This window comes from Chenopodium album, chromosome 13 (assembly GCF_948465745.1).
Source record: "Chenopodium album chromosome 13, dcCheAlbu1.1, whole genome shotgun sequence".
NCBI lineage: Eukaryota > Viridiplantae > Streptophyta > Magnoliopsida > Caryophyllales > Amaranthaceae > Chenopodium > Chenopodium album.
Genome location: NC_137846.1, coordinates 39319794 through 39336185, shown reverse-complemented (window position 1 = coordinate 39336185; position 16392 = coordinate 39319794).

Here is a 16392-nt window from a genome sequence, read left to right as displayed (position 1 = left end):
AGAATTAAAACAATTCAATAAGAAATTATCATGCAATGTCAATAATCAACGATAATAAATTAACCCTTCATATTAATTATGGATTCCCCAAAACCCTAGAATTAAACTACTCACATATAATTAAACCTAAACTAATCAAAGTAATTAAAGAAAACATAATGAAATAAAGAAATAGAAATACTGAAATTAATAGAGAAGAAATCGTTACCAAATTAACGTCAAACAAAGAGTTGAATCAAGAATAAGAGTGAAGTTGTAGAGAGAAATTAACTAAGTAGAGAGAGAAAGTCTAAGAGAAGAGGTACTAAACAAAAGCATAAAAATCGTATTTATACAATAACCCAAAATTACTCCTAATTAGAACTAAGGAATCACTAAAAATGGCTCCCCAGAAAAGCGCGCCCGATCGGGCGAAGGGTAGCCCGATTGGGCCCGCCTTTTTCTTCGCCCACTCGTTTTGTGCATCCGCCCAATCGGGCTAAAGCTCGCCCAATCGGGCCCGGCTATATGTTGGACTTGGATTGGGCTTCATTCTTGGCCCAATTCGAATCTCCACTTCGGGTCTTGAATACTCGGTGTCTAAATGCAATTGGCCATGCCTTCTAATGCGCGTAGTTGTACCACAATAATCCCGGGAAAAAGCTCCAAAGATGCAATTTCCTACAAAACTCAACCAAAACTACGAAAATACTAGAAAACACCAATTAGTAATAAAAGTGGCTCTAAAGAGCCAAAAACACTACAAATTATGACCAAGGGATGGGGGTAAAACACTATACATAATAGACATATCATTCATGAAAGAAAATTTATATGTGATACAATCAAAATGATTTTCAAAATCCAATAATCTTAGAGATGCATAAAATATCCTTTAACGGATTAAAGTCAACATCATGGAGTTAATTGATGTTCTTAATTTTTATAAGTTAATAAAAAAAATTTAATTCATGTTTGTTTGATCTAGTAGAGGTTCCACAGTAGCCGACTGTCCTACAGCTGGCCAAACAGATGCTAAGGGCCCTTGAGCCTGAAGACAAGGCGTCTGTCAGAGGAGTCGGTTCACTCAACCTCAACGCCATCTTGGCGCTTCTTTGTGAGGTAGGATACTTGTGATTTTTATCCTGAATAATGAGTATAGCCGCTTGATACTGACTGTAGACACCCATTTGTGTCTCCCCAAAACCAAACCCAGTGATGAATGCCTTTCACGTTGTGTTATTAGCGAATGAGGTGAAAGTGGTTTGAAAGTCAAGTGTTGCGGTTTAGTTTTAATTAAATTCTTTTCTCTCTGTTTTTGAAAATGACTTTGTTTATTTGAAAATAGCCGAACCAGTTTAGTTTGGTCCATAATTAAGGTCCAATAATAGTGTAGATGGATGGGGCTCGAAGAGACCTTTCTAATGATATATTATAAGATCAATTCCGATGAATATTGAGGAAGTTATGGCCAAAATACTAAACTGGGCCTGGTTAATTATTTAAATACGGCCCAATGATCTAGAGGAGGGCCCAATATTAATTATTATTCCTAAAATTATTAGGATTAATTATAGTTTTCTAGAAGTTTCTAGAAAGTTCTTTTTAATTCTAATGTTATTAGATTTAATAATTAATTATCTTTAATAGATTTTTATTTGGAATAAAATATCGTTTTGTTATCTTAAAAATATATATTTTATCTTCTGTACGGATTCCGTGGATCAAGTTGATTAAAGATCGGATTCCGCGTGAAGAAAAACGCGCTAATACAGGTTGTCGCCAAACGACAGATCTGTCGCCGCGCGACAGACCCTGTCGCCTCGCGACAGACCCTGTCGCCTCGCGACAGACATTGTCGCGTCGCGACAGAGTTGATTCCTGGCGACAGAGTTGATTCCTGGCGACAGCGTGGAGTTTTATTCCTTATCAAATTCTATGATTTTTCTGGACTATTTTCATTATAAATAGCGTCTGAATCCCTGTTTTCAAAAATCATTCACAATCATTCACAATAATTCACAATAATTCACAATCATTCACAATAATTCACAATAATTCACAATAATTCACAATCATTCACAATAATTCACAATCATTCACAATCAACTCTCATCTATTCTCCCAATCAATTCTTCCTTAATTCTTATTATTTTTCTCTCTATTTCTAAACTAGCTTTTACATACAATATTCCGCATTCACAAGACTTAGAGTCTCTTAGCCAAGTTCGAAGTTGCCTTCGCCCTAGACGTGAAAGGTTGATAATTTCTAAGGGTTTGGTCCAAAACTAGTCTAAACTTTATTCAATTTGATTTCAATTTAATTCTTTAATAATTCTTTATTTTTTTCATTGAAGTTTACTAACTTGTGCATTTTTTTATTAGAAAGAGGTACGAGGCTTCAAAGTATGTAATCTTATTACTCTCTTTCAATGTAGAAAGCATGCTTATTATTGTTTTATGCTTTCTAGTATCATGTTAGGATGTTTTTATGCTTTCTAGTATCATGTTTAGGGTGCCTTTACTCATTTTTAGAATCATGTTATCATGTTAGTACCATGTTAGGTTTAAAGCTTCGATCTTTATTGTTTAGTGACATGCTAGGGTTTGTTATTAATCTTGTTAGTATCATGCCTAGGATCTTGCTATTATTATTAAGCTTTATTATGCCTTATCATGCTATTATCATTATTATTATGATGCTTATGTTGCTTGATATTTTATTTTATTGTTATTGCTTGATTACACCTTTTATGATTGTTAAAGGGAATTTGTACTTGAAATCACGCTTAATAAGATAATTATTAATTTTGTTTAGGCTAATGTGATTTTAACTCAAGTGATCGCCAATAATAGATTTATTTGTGCATTAATTTCAACCAACATAGATAAACAGGGTAGGTTTAATATAATGTTTGTATGTTATTCGAAAAGCACACATGAATACGAGCAGAACAAAGTAGAGGCCTATTTTATAGGGCGGGTCCTTTCTTTTGTAGATTGGATTCGTACCCTCATCCCCGGACCCTGTTTGGTTCAAGAACTTAGAGTGGTTGATGGTCCTTTGGATTGTCTTTTGGGTTTACAAGTTCCTAAAACTTGTTGGCGACTCTTTTTGCTCTTTTTCTTTCCTTTTGGAACGCCACCATACTTTAGTGTATGATCACAGTGGGGTTCAAGTTTGGGGTTATCATAATGCTTGAAATATTCCCTACACTGACCATTCTCACTGTTGGCCGAATGCAGGCTATGCTGCGCGTGAACGGGCTTAAAAAGCCAATCCTCGAAAAGTCCAAAGAGGTAACGACTGCTAAAGCTTGGGCCGCCTCCTCCTTAGACACTGCTCAGTTTGAGATTACCCAAAATGAACTACTGACACTTGATATGATGTATTCCCAAGCGTCAGCCAATCTGCAGGTCAAGAAGGACTTCGATGCAGCGAGGGGGCGGGTAACCGAGCTCCAAAACGAGGTCAAGGACCTCAAGGCTAAGTTGGGACCCCTCGAGAAAGTGAACAATAAGGCGAACCACCTGAATGGGTAGGTTGACAAACTTAAGGGCCGTCTACAAAACCAAGAGACCTAGCTCAGGTCTAAATACAAGTCCTTGGCTGAAGAGGAGAAAAAGGACCTAGTCAAACAAATGATGGAGGACTATGAATCCATTATGCGGAAGGCTTGGAAATCATTGCAGCCGGGCTCTGACTACCAAATTTGGAAAGCCAAGTTTGACATAGCCAATGATGAATTTAACGACCGGCTCATGAAGTAGGCGGAGCAGGAGGCGACCAGGGGTGTCGAGGAATCTGATTCCTCGGACGAGTCGTCCTCGGGGGATGATGAGGATTAGGAGGTGGATGGGAACGACGGTGAGGAGCCGCAAGTGGACAACAAGGATGATGCGGCTGTTAATGCTGAAGACCTCCCCTGATCCTTTTAAGCTTTTTAGGAATCTTTCTGCGGCCGGATGGCCAAGTATTTTAATTTCAAATTAGATTTCAAATTAGATTTAAATCAAACGGCTGCGAGTGTTTCCTTAACGCAGGCGGTGGGGCCATTTGGTTTTTGATTTATAGAGCAATGTACCACCCAAATGGGAGATGCTCTCTTCGACAATTCGCCCGAATGGACGTCGCCGGTTGTCTGACTCATATTGGAGCAGACAGTCATACTCATGTTGGAGCAGACGACGTTATTTATAAAACATATCCGACCTTCGGCCTCTTTTAGAAAAGTAGTTAGCCACTAAGTCTTGGGCACTTAGCTTATAAATGGTAAGTAGATTTAGGTCATCTGCATATTGTGCAGGCGGTGCTTATTAGTATTCGGGCCAACTGCTTATGGTGCAGGCGGTCCTTATTGATGTATTTTACAAAATTCTAAGTGAGTTGGGCCACCTGCATATCGTGTAGGCGGTTCTCACGATCATGGTAGAATGCTTGGGTTTAGGCCGTCTACACATTGTTCGGGCGGCACCCTATGATGTAACAAAATTTTGAGCTTGGTCCGTCTGCACATTGTGCAGGCAGTGCTCTTGAATATAAAAATAAATAGTCTAGGAATAAAAAATTTACAAAATTTCAAAAGTAGTACTTCTTCAAGTTATCTACATTCCAGGTTCTGGGTAGCTGCCTGCCGTCTGGTGTCTCCAAACGGTAGGTGCCGCCTCTTACTTCTTCATAGATTCGGTAGGGGCCTTCCTAATTTGGGGTTAGCTTCCCTTGTTCATTTGCCCTACCGACTGCCTCCATTTTCCGTAGCACAAAGTCCCCAAACTTAAGGGGTCGTTTGTGCACTCTCTTGTGGTAGGCTCTGGTCATTCTCAGACGATAGATCTCATGGTTCAAGGTGGCATTGCCCTTGCGCTCTAGAAGCGAGTCCAATGCTAGCCGCATGGCCTCCCAATTTGAAGAGTCGGCTCATGGTGTTCGATGGGCAAGACAGCCTCTGCACCGTACACCATGAGAAATGGGGTCTCTCCAGTCGCCCCTTTTGCTGTTGTTCTGATGGCCCATAAGATGTGTGGTAGCTTATCCGCCCATAAGCCGCCAGCTCTTTCAATCTTCTTTTTTGTACTGTCTGAGATTAACTTGTTGAAGGCTTCAACCTGGCCGTTTTCTTGGGGTCAGCCGACTGATGCGAAACAATGTGAGATCCCTTGATCCCCCAGCTAAGTCTTGAGTTGAGGCGTCTCAAACTAAGGACCATTGTCAAAAACCATAGACATAGGAACCCCGAACCGGGTGATGATATTCTTCCAGATGAAGGAGATGGTGTCCTTAATCTTGATGTTTTTTACCGCCTCTGCCTCTATCCATTTGGTGAAATAATTTACGGTAACAAAGATATACCGCCGTCCGCCTGACGCAACAGTATATGGCCCCATGATGTCCATGCCCCACTTGGCGAATGGAACCGGGCTATGAATGGCCGTTAGATCTGTGGCCGAACTGTGTATAAGTTTGCCGAATTTTTGGCATTTATCGCACTTTTCACCAATGTCATGGCGTCTTTCTCCAGGGTAGGCCAGAAGTAACCTTGTCTCCTGGTCCTTTCTGCTAGAGACTTGCCGCCTATATGTGAGGCACAAAAGCCCGCATGTAGGTCTTCTAGAACTTCCTGCCCCTTTTTGGGGGTGATGCATTTTAAGAGTGGTTGAAGGAACCCTTTCTTAAAAAGCTCTCCTTTACAAATTTCGAAATTGGCCGCACGCTTTTTCAGCGCGACTGCTTCTGGAGTTGAATCTGGCAGCGTGCCGTCTAGCAGATACACCTGGATGCTATCCATCCAAGTAGAAGTTCGGTCAAGTACTCTAATGGGATCTTCTTCAATGCTTCGTTTTTCCATTACTTCCCAAAATACTGACCGAGGTGCATCACATGAGGCGGATGATGCCAGCTTAGACAGAGCATCCACCTGATTGTTTTCGGACCGAGGCACTTGACTTAGATTGAATTCTTCAAGTTTCTCGGCCTCAGCTTTGACCGCCTGCAAGTATTTGATCATAGCCGGATGGGTGGCTTCATAATCACCATGGTATCACGACCAACAGAGAGTCAGAGCAGGCGTCAATCTCAGTTGCCCCTGCCGCCTTGCACATGCAGATTCCGGCTAGCAGGGCTTCATATTCAGCCTTATTATTTGAAGCCTGGAACTTGAATCATAGTGCATGCTCATACTTATCCCCCTCAGGGGAATGAAATAAAACTCCTCCACCACAGCCGTTCATAGTGGAGCTCTCGTCCACGTACACTTTTCAAACCTGATCAGTGTTATTCGGCACAGCCGGCCTTGTCATTTCGACAATAAAGTCGGCGAATGCCTTCCCCTTTATTGCCTTCCTTGGTTCATAAGTGATTTCTTAACCTTGTAATTCAATATCCTATTTGAGCATTCGGCCTGATGATTCCAGGATCGTCATTGGTCGCTTGATTGGTTGGTCAGTGTAGACCGCTACCGAATGTGCCAAGAAGTAAGGTTTTAACTTCTTGACAGCCATGTAAAGAGAGAGGCCAAATTTTTCAACCATGGGGTACCAAAGCTCTGCGTTTCTAATAACGTAGCTAATGAAATAGACCAGGAGCTGGGTGCCGTCTCTTTCAGCAAGGAGAACGGCACTGAGGGCATGATATGAGACAGCCAAGTACATGTAGAGCATCTCTTTGGGCAGAGGGCTGACCAGCCTTGGCAAAGAGTGAAAGTGTTGCTTCAATTTTTGGAAGGTCGCCTCGACGTCATCCCTCCATTCAAACATAGTCTTCTTCCTGATCGCCTGGAAGAACTAGAGGCACTTGTCACCTGACCGGCTGAGGAATCTCCCCAAGGCCGCCAGACAACCTGTTAACTTTTGTACTTCTTTGACAGTGCGGGGAGACTACATGTCAATGACCGCCTGTATCTTTTCAGGGTTGGCCTCTATCCCCCTTTGGTCAATCAGGAATCCGAGAAACTTCCAAGACTCAACACCAAAGACACACTTCTTGGGATCGAGCATGACCTTGTGCCGCTTGAGTGTGGCGAATGTTTCTTGTAGGTCAGCGAGGTGATCCTCCTGTTGCTTGGATTTGACTATCATGTCATCGTTGTACGCCTCTACATTCCTCCCAATCTGATTAATGAAGACCGTATTAATCATTCGTTGGAAAGTAGCAGGCGCATTCTTCAAGCCAAACGGCATCACGGTGTAACAAAATAACCCCTGATCAGTGATAAATGTCGTCTTTTCTTGATCCTTTTTCCACAGGGGAATCTGGTGGAAGCCTGAGTAGGCATCTATAAAGCTCACCAGGGCATGTCCGACTGTAGAGTCGACCAGAATGTCGATCTTTGCCAGTGGATAACTATCCTTCGTACCTGCTCTATTCAAGTCAGTGTAGTCAACACACATGCGCCAGGTACCATTCGGCTTCTTCACGAGCACAACATTCGCAACCCAGTTAGGAAAGTTACATGGCCGAATGAACCCAGCGTCTAACAGCTTTTTTACTTCGACGGCTGCCGCCTGACTTCTCTCCTCGCCGTGATTTCTTTTCTTTTGCCGGATAGGCTTCTTTTTTGGATCCACAGCGAGTTTGTGGACAGCAAGATCCGCGCTGATGCCTGGCACCTCTTCCACTTCAAAGGAAAAAATGTCTTTGAATTCTTTCAGTAGATGGTGCAAGGGTGCACCCATCTTTGCAAAAGCAACCGTCCCCACCTTAACAGTTCGCTCTAGACGACTGTAGTCCAGAGGAATATCAATGTGCTCACTAGCCAGCTGGGGATGGAGGTCATCTGATCGTTCCCTGGTTAGTGATTGTTATTGCTTTTCTTTTTTTACCACCACCAGCTGATTAGTCTTCCTTTTCTTTGAGGCTGGTGGGGTCGGATGATCATCCTTGATATCATCAAGGTCTATTGGCTCCTTACCCCATCCGACGGCAGCAGCTGCAGGCTTGACGTCCGAGTAATATGCACTCTCTAGCCGTCTTCTGATCTCCGTTTAGGGAGCCAACAGTGCCATCATCCCTCTCATACTTAACCAGCATGAGAGAAGGGATAATGACGACCTTACACTCGTTCAGAGTGGGTTGGTCGAGAATGAGATTGTAGGCGATCAGCTCTTCGACCACCAGAAACCGGATGGTCATGTGCCGACCGTTACCCTTTTCTCCCAATCGGACAAGGAGATCTATCTGTTCGACTAGGTGCACCACTCCTTCCCCAAATCCGACAAGCGGATGGGAGACATCATGCATCCTATCCGGCTTATACTTGAGATTGGATAGGCATTTGTGGCTGATGATGTCGGAGGAGCTACCTGTGTTAATCATAATGCGGCCAACTTTTTGATTGGCCACTTTGCATTCTATGACCACAGGGTCATCATGCGGCCGGCGGACTTTTCCCCGGTCTTTCTCTATGATGACGACTTCTGGGAAGGCGGATGTGCCAGCCGCCTATCCCTCTTCAACAAAATGGACCATCTTTTTCAGATGGTCCTTGGTGCCCTACATGGTCGGGCCACCTCCAGCGAATCCGCCTGCTATTGTGTAAACCGGCTCCTCATCGGTTTTGGAACTACTAGTAGGCTGGGGAGTCATCTTGGAGGACTGCCCCGGATTCGCTTTTGAAGTCACTTTGGACTTCACATAGGATTTCAGAACTCCTTTGTCGGTCAGGCGGTCAAGCGTCCGCTTGAGGCTGAAACAGTCATTGGTGTCATGGTCGACGTCCTCATGGTAATGGCAATGTTTGTTTTTGTTCCGATTCTCAGCGGAACCTTTCATTGGAGTCGGCTTCTCTAAGGTTAGCCGATCCTTTATCTCCATGAGGATGGAGCAGCTGTCCTTGTGGAACTCATACCTCGGAACATACAGTTTCCATTCTTTTTTCTTCTTCTAGGCCGGCTGATCGGAGTTATCAAACGCCCAGATCTCTTTTTTCTTCTTGCTCTCTTCAGGTTTTTGAGGCGGTTGAGCAGGCCGACTCTCCTTCTGCCTGTCACACTTCTTAGAGTCTGACTGCTTATTTGAGGAGCAAAGTTCGGTCGCTTGTATATAGGCTTCCGCCTCCATCAGGGCTCCTTGGAGGGTGAAGATTTTCTTGCGGATGAGGTCGAACTTGAAAGTCAACCCGTCCTTCAGACCTTTGAAGAAGTCTGTATAGGCTACCTCGTCAGACAGCCCTTGAATACGGATTCTCACCAGATTAAACCGCCTAACATATGAGCGCAGCCCTTTTTTATCTCCCTACTGCACATTGCTCAGGTCGAGACTTGTTTTCTTTGCAGGGATATTCATAGAGAAGTTAGAAGCAAACAAGAACGCAAGCATCTTGAAGCTGTTAATGCATCCAGCCGGCAGGTTGCCAAACCACTGTTGGGCTATGCCCTTCAGGGTAGCTGGGAAGCAGCGACACCATGCGGCATCATCCAACCCCTGTAGGTACATGAGGTGGGTGTATGCCAGAAGGTGATCTTCTGGGTTGGAAGTACCATCATAGGTCCCTACCAACACATTTTTAACCTTAGCCGGCTGTTCGACCTCGGCTATGTTCCTAGAGAACGCAGAGGTTTGTTCTCCAAGGTTTTATAGTCGAAGCTGCCAGTCCATAGGCTGGTAATGGTATGCCGCCTGTCCTCCGAAGAAAGCAGGCGGCCTGTATAATGGTTGGGCCATATAATGTGCCGAGTTGATTACTTGGGGACCCGTATGGACGGAGGGGCCGCCTGACAGAGTCCTATGTACAGATTGTGAATTCCTCACTGAGGTATTCTTAAAGGTATCTGGATAAGTCGACGTGGATGCCGACTTAGACAGCTGCTGGTTCTTCTTTTGCTCAATGTAGTGTCGAGCATCAGAGAAGGTCTTTTTGCTGTCGTCCGGCTGCACATGCCGGATGGCCTTTCGTTTTTCCATTTCTGGGAAACGAAATTTAGAGAGATCAATTTGGGGCCGAGCCTTCTCCTTTGTAGCAAGGTAAGGAGTAGGCTGTCGGTCCCTGACCGATTTTGCTTTCTCAGCCTGAGCTGGTTTTTTGGCCGACTGTTCCTTTCTAGTACCAGCCATCCTATAGGTGATTAATATTTTAATTTCACCCTTGAAAAACTCGTCATAAATTTCATGAGCTTGAATCGGGTGACTGGCGCTGATCCTACCGCCTAAGTAGGATCAGACGGCTGCCCAGGAGGCTTGCTTGTACCCGCCTGGTCAATGTTCCGCTCCTGTCTCTCCTTGTGACGGATGCGCTTAGAGATGAATGACCCATCATGGGCCACATAGGTTTCGACGTCAAGTCGTCACCAGAGTCATGGTCTGAATGGACGTCTCCATCAACCGGAGCTGGAGGCGGTACAGGTTCTTGTGAAGCCATCTTTGAGGTACTCTCCCCACAAACGGCGCCAAATGTTTCGGGTGTTTTGGTGTCCCTTGGGAGAGTTACAACTCGAAGACTGGATCCAACGAAGCCGCCTGTACCTGCAAAAGAACGGAGCTTTGGATGTTCGGAGGTCCGCCTCCGAAGATTAAGTTAGTACGGATTCGGAGTAAAACATGCGAAAAGTAAGTATCTTCTCGGATTCCGAGATCAACTGTTCTTTGTTTTCGAGAGCAATAAATGATGTAATGATTAAGACGTGCCCCAATAAATGGGGGGAATCTCCCTATTTATAGGGTCCTAGAAAGGTGTGCCCTGCCCTAGGGTTTGGTGACCTAGGATTTAAGGCAGCACCGTTTTGCAGCTCCTTGGGATTTGGGCCTTGAAGGCCGTCACTCCCATGGGCCATATCTGCGTGACACGTGTCATCATTTGGGTAGTCCACTTGGACACCTCTTTAGTGACATGTGTCGCACTCTCATTGGGCCACTTGGCGGGGTATAAATACCCAAATCAGTTCATGAAAGAAGATTTATATGTGATACAATCAGAATGATTTTCAAAATCCAATAATCCTAGAGATGCATAAAATATCCTTTAATGGATTAAAGTCAGCATCATGGAGTTAATTGATGTTCTTAATTTTTGTAAGTTAATCAAAAAAAATTTATGTTCTAATAAATGAAGGTGTTATGTATACAAGATGTTTAGAGTGAGCTATACAGTCTTCTTGTTCTAGTATTAAAAAGCAATTATTCATTGCTTGAAGAGTCAAGTAATGGCTAATGCATTTTGTATGAAAAACCTTGAAGAGGAAGATGAGTACAGTTGGGATTCAAGATCTATAGAGATAGGTTTTGAAGTATGTTTGAGCTTAGTTAAGAAGCTTATATTGATAAGATTCTTATAAGGTTCAACATTATATTGAAAATAGTTTCAATCCCGTATAACATGGCACAAAGCTTAACAAGATTCAATGCTCTGAAAAAGGTTGATGAAATTAAGGTTTTGAGTGATGCTCCTTATGCAGTTTGTAAAGGATGCATCATGCATGTCATGGACTATACTCGTCTATTTGATTGATGCGTTTTAAGAACAAGTGATGATAGATTTCAATCGAAATCCAATGTAACGTTGGAATACAAATTAGAAATCCTAAGTTCCTTGCAAAAGGACGAAGGAAAATTCTTAGTGCATGGAGATGAAGATTATTATAAAATTTAGAAGTTGCAAAATTCATGTGTGTGAGAATGTCTCATGAATTGTACTTACTGAACCCTTTCCATGATCAAGGTAGGAAAGTCATGCTAAGGTTATTGGATTGAGGTAAGTTATGTAATTTAATTTGTATATGTTTTGAGAAAACGTATCACATAAGTAATACCTTAATTTGCAAAATTATGTTTATCAATTGAAACAAAGTTTCAATCTTATTTAATCATGGTTTTTATAATAAATAAAATGTCCAAAATAATTATGAATTGATGGGCTCATCAGGTTGATAACCTGTTAATGAAACCCCACATATGAATTAAATTGATATATTATTTAAGTTCTTAATTCGAAATCATTAAAGTGGACGTAAATGATTTCAATAAATGGACTAGCATATTAGATTGATTGGATAGCACAGTTTCATGGGCTATAGGAGCATAGTGATGCTCGGTCAATCACATGGATATGCATGAATGATGCATGATCGAACTATAGACCTAATTTGAAGTTCAAGTATAGAGCTACCGGATATATTAGTGGATTCCTTTGACATGAGTGGAACACTTATTCCATTAAATGATTGATTTTACTATGGTACATTCAAACGCCTGCCCGTAATTGGAGATTATAAAGGATGTTTCCTAGTTACTTCAAGAATTGAGTGGGAGCTTTGGTTGCCACAAGATTGGATTGAGTCTACCTATTAGGAATATGTCTTGGCACCTTGAAGAGGGAGAATTCAGAAAATGCATGGCCATGCTCAAATGGATTACATAGTAATCATTTGTTTGTAATTCTAACTCAGATTTCAAGAGAAGATTTGTAGATTAATATGATCACAACATGAGATGCAATCATATTATCAAATCGACGCACAATGACTTAAGGAATTTGAATATTGCACACTTGTCTCAGACAAGTAGGAGATTGAAGGAATTATGTCTTCGATAAGTGCAATTACTAAACATATCAAGGATCACTATTATGGAGAAAATAAGATAACCACTTTGAGCCTCTTCTAACAATAGACCTTTATTTTTTCAACCCACATTTACCTAATCTTGGGATAGGACGGTGTGCAACTTATCAAAGCAAAGTACAAAAGCTTGAGTGATTTTACCAAGAATTCGAAAAGTTCAAAAAAAAACAGTAAAAGTGTGCAAAAGGGCAAGTGTTCCAATGTCTTTGAACACGTCTCAAATTGTGTCCCTTATCAAGTACTCGGTACCGTGAATGAGAAACATGAATGCTAAGTGAGTGCTAGACCGCATGACCGGGATTGCCCAAACTTATAAAAAGGATTCAAATATGAAAAAAAAAATCCTAAAAAAAAAGAGTAAAAAATAAAAAATAAAAAAAAAAAAAAAAAAGAGTTCAAAAGTGAGAAACCTCAAGCATACACATAAAAATTCAAACGCAAGGTTGCACACCTTAGGGGCTTATTTTAGATCTTGAGACTTTATCCATTCTTCTTCCATCTTTAGCTTAACCCCGTTACAACCCTCAAAAAACCTCCTTGAGGTATACACATACTTGTGCGAGACTCAGCTAGAGCTACGTTCGGCCTGATTCCTAACGGATACGTAGGCAACCTCACATTGGGGTGCGGCCGTAATAAAAATGCATTCATTCACATTTACATTCATACATGATCATATCAAGGGATCTCCAATGCTCATCCCTATCCATTTAGAGCTAGACTTGGGGGCTTGATCCCTACATCATTAGCCTACCCAGCCTAAGAGTTACCATCATTTGGCTCTTCTCAAAATATTTTTTTCCACACCCTTAGCCTTTGCAGCTAATTTTAGTGTCACTTTCACACACATCACAAATACATAGCCAAATAATCCTTCCCTTAGGAACCCTTTGTCATGAAATCTTGATACAACTCTATGCCTTGCCATCTTAGAATCATCACTCATTATCAAAATCATCATCGCATTACAAAGTATCAAGTGCTTAGCCTCCGCGCGCGCCTAAGTTACTCAAATACTTTCATCGAGTCATCAATAGAGATAACCTAAGATAATACAATCCTTGAACCATGAGATACAACATCAACGCATACAATTGATTAAGCTCATTCAACATGCATCATCACTAAATTCATTCTTTTCATCTTTTATCCTTTTGAGGAAGTTCAAAAACTTCGTTTTCACCAACACTTCACCTTGATTCATTTTCACGTCTTTCTTTTCGGGAGAAAGTCGGTACCCTTCATAAAAATGACGAAAATGTTTCGCTTTTTCAAGTCATGCGCATTGAGTCATGTCATGTCATCACATCGAGTTGAGTCTGCACACGTGTTAAAACACATTGAGTCGAGTTAATTTAAACACATTGAGGCCCTGTTCTTTTGAGCTTCTACGCAGAGTAGAGCAGAGTAGAGAAAAGCAGGACAAAGCAGGGCTAGGCTTGGCTTCCACACACTGCGGAGCAGAGCATGACAGAGCAGAGCATAGCATATTTCAGCAGTGCAGAGCAAAGTAGCTCTAAACAACATGACCTAAGTCACACAACGAGTCTTGGGTCAACTTCAAGATAATTATAAACATCAGCAAAGTTCTATAATCCAAAATATATATGTAGGTACACTAAGTCCTTAGTAGACGAGCAACCTTTACAAAAGATTAGAGGCAATTTGATTGAGCGCGAATGAATGAAAAGACACAAGCAACTACAGCAAAGCTGAACGAGCAGAGAGAGTGTAAAAAACTCGGGACTTTGATTCAAGCGCAAGGCGACAAAAACAACACAGCGCAATACACTTTGGTGTAGCGCGATAGGCCTGTCGCTATGCGATGGCTCTAATTAAGTGTATGTCTATGTTTTCAATAGTTTATAACAATGTTCTTTCTACTTTTTTTTCACTGGGTGTAACATGCACATTGTAAACTCGAATGCACAAATTCGAGATTAAGTGTTGAATAATCTAATTACAATGATAAGTACGTAGAACTGTAAAAACAATAGCTCAACTCACAAAATCATAAATAAATAAAACATGCAATAGAATAGAATACATTATCTAAACAGCATATAGAGTAATGATTGGAATATGGGAAATTAATTTAGGAAAATTTGTCAAGAATAAGCCAACCTTTGCGTGATTAGCTCAAAATAAGTCAACTTTTGGATTAACTAAAAATAAGTCGACTTTTATAGGGTGTTTTCTTTTAATAGATTTAATGACCTACAATCTACAAAACAAGTAATTTTCTTAATTAAAACTTAAAAATAATTTATTAAAGGAAAAATTGATTCTAATAATCCCACCTTTTTTCAGTTCGCTGTTAATAATACCACCTATTGATTATTATCTAATATTCCCACATTTAGGTGGAATTTACTTCTACTGGTCTCTTGTGATCGATTACCTGGCTATCAGAAAATTTTATTTTCTTTTATGGTTTTTAAAAAAAAAATTATATTCTCCCTCATCCTTTCCATATCAAATTATCTATAGCTCCTCTAACAACAATGGTGGCGGTTATTTAGCCATCTTGGAGCCGAGAATTAACCAAAAGCAGTCGTATTAGTGGATTGGTGGGGGTTTCATGTGTTGGTGAGGTGGTTGGTAGGTAGCAGTCCCATTAAGCCCCAACTAACCACCATTCAACATCAAAGTGTCCCAATTCTCTACTACCCATTTCTCAATTAAATCTATCAACCACTATAAATCCATAAAAGGAAAGAAAAAAAACAGTTAGCACCCAATTAATATTAAAAATTAAAAATACTCATTAAGAAAAAAGTAAACCCAACACATTCTCAACCAAACCAAGCTGAAGGACACCCATTGGGATTATCAATTTCAATATTTCATGATAAGCATCCTTTCGAGCCTTATCAAGGAGTAAGCAAAATTGTTGAGGCCAGCAAGCATAGAAGCTCGAGAAGAAATACGAGCAGGCCCAATAGAAAAATGAGAAGAAGATAGAGGAAGCTCGACATTGGAGGAGGCTTTGGGGGTGGGGGTTTCGTGCGTTGGTGAGGTGGATGGTCGTGGCTTAGGTGGGGGGTGGTCATACGTGGGTGAGGGAATTTCTGGGTATTGTTGGGGACCGAGCAACAGATAAACACAATATCGAAAAGAATAATAAAATACGAACAACAAGAAAACAACACACAAGATTTTTACGTGGAAAACCCCTCCTCAATAAGGGGAAAAACCACGGTCTGGATCTCCACGGACAAAACAACTTTACTAGCAATAATTTCGAGAGTACAATGACCACCACTACAAATTACAATATTAGATACAATGTATTCTTAGGACAGTCTACATTAGTACCCTCAACATGGTACTTACACTAATCCTAAGATAACCCTCACAATAATATTTGTCTCTCCGTCACTTCCTCCCTCACAACTATAGCTATAATTCTCACTCTATTTGAGATTATTGCTGCTCTACTACTATGCTAGTAAGCTTCTTCTTACTTCACTCACACCCCTTTACACAGCAATATGCTACAAAGTACACTGCAAAAACCAAATCAACTTCCCTAGCAAGTTTCAAGCAATTCCCACCTACTTTGGAGTAAATGCTAAGAAGCAAAGTTAATGAGCTCATAAAGAAGCTCTCTGCCAAGTTGGACTTTGTAGGCGTCGTTTGAAGTGTGCCTACGTTAAGCATGTGGTGAATAGCTTGGTACTCATAGGAAGTGGGAATTGACATAATACGATTAGAGACAAGGAAAGTAGGGAGCCGCCAACAAGTTTTTAAGGAACTTGTAAACCGTTCACGGATCATAAAAGGCAACCACGAATAAAGGGACAACGATAGGCAACAACGATTGACCCGTGAAGGTTACACCCCATTCATAATCTATGAGAT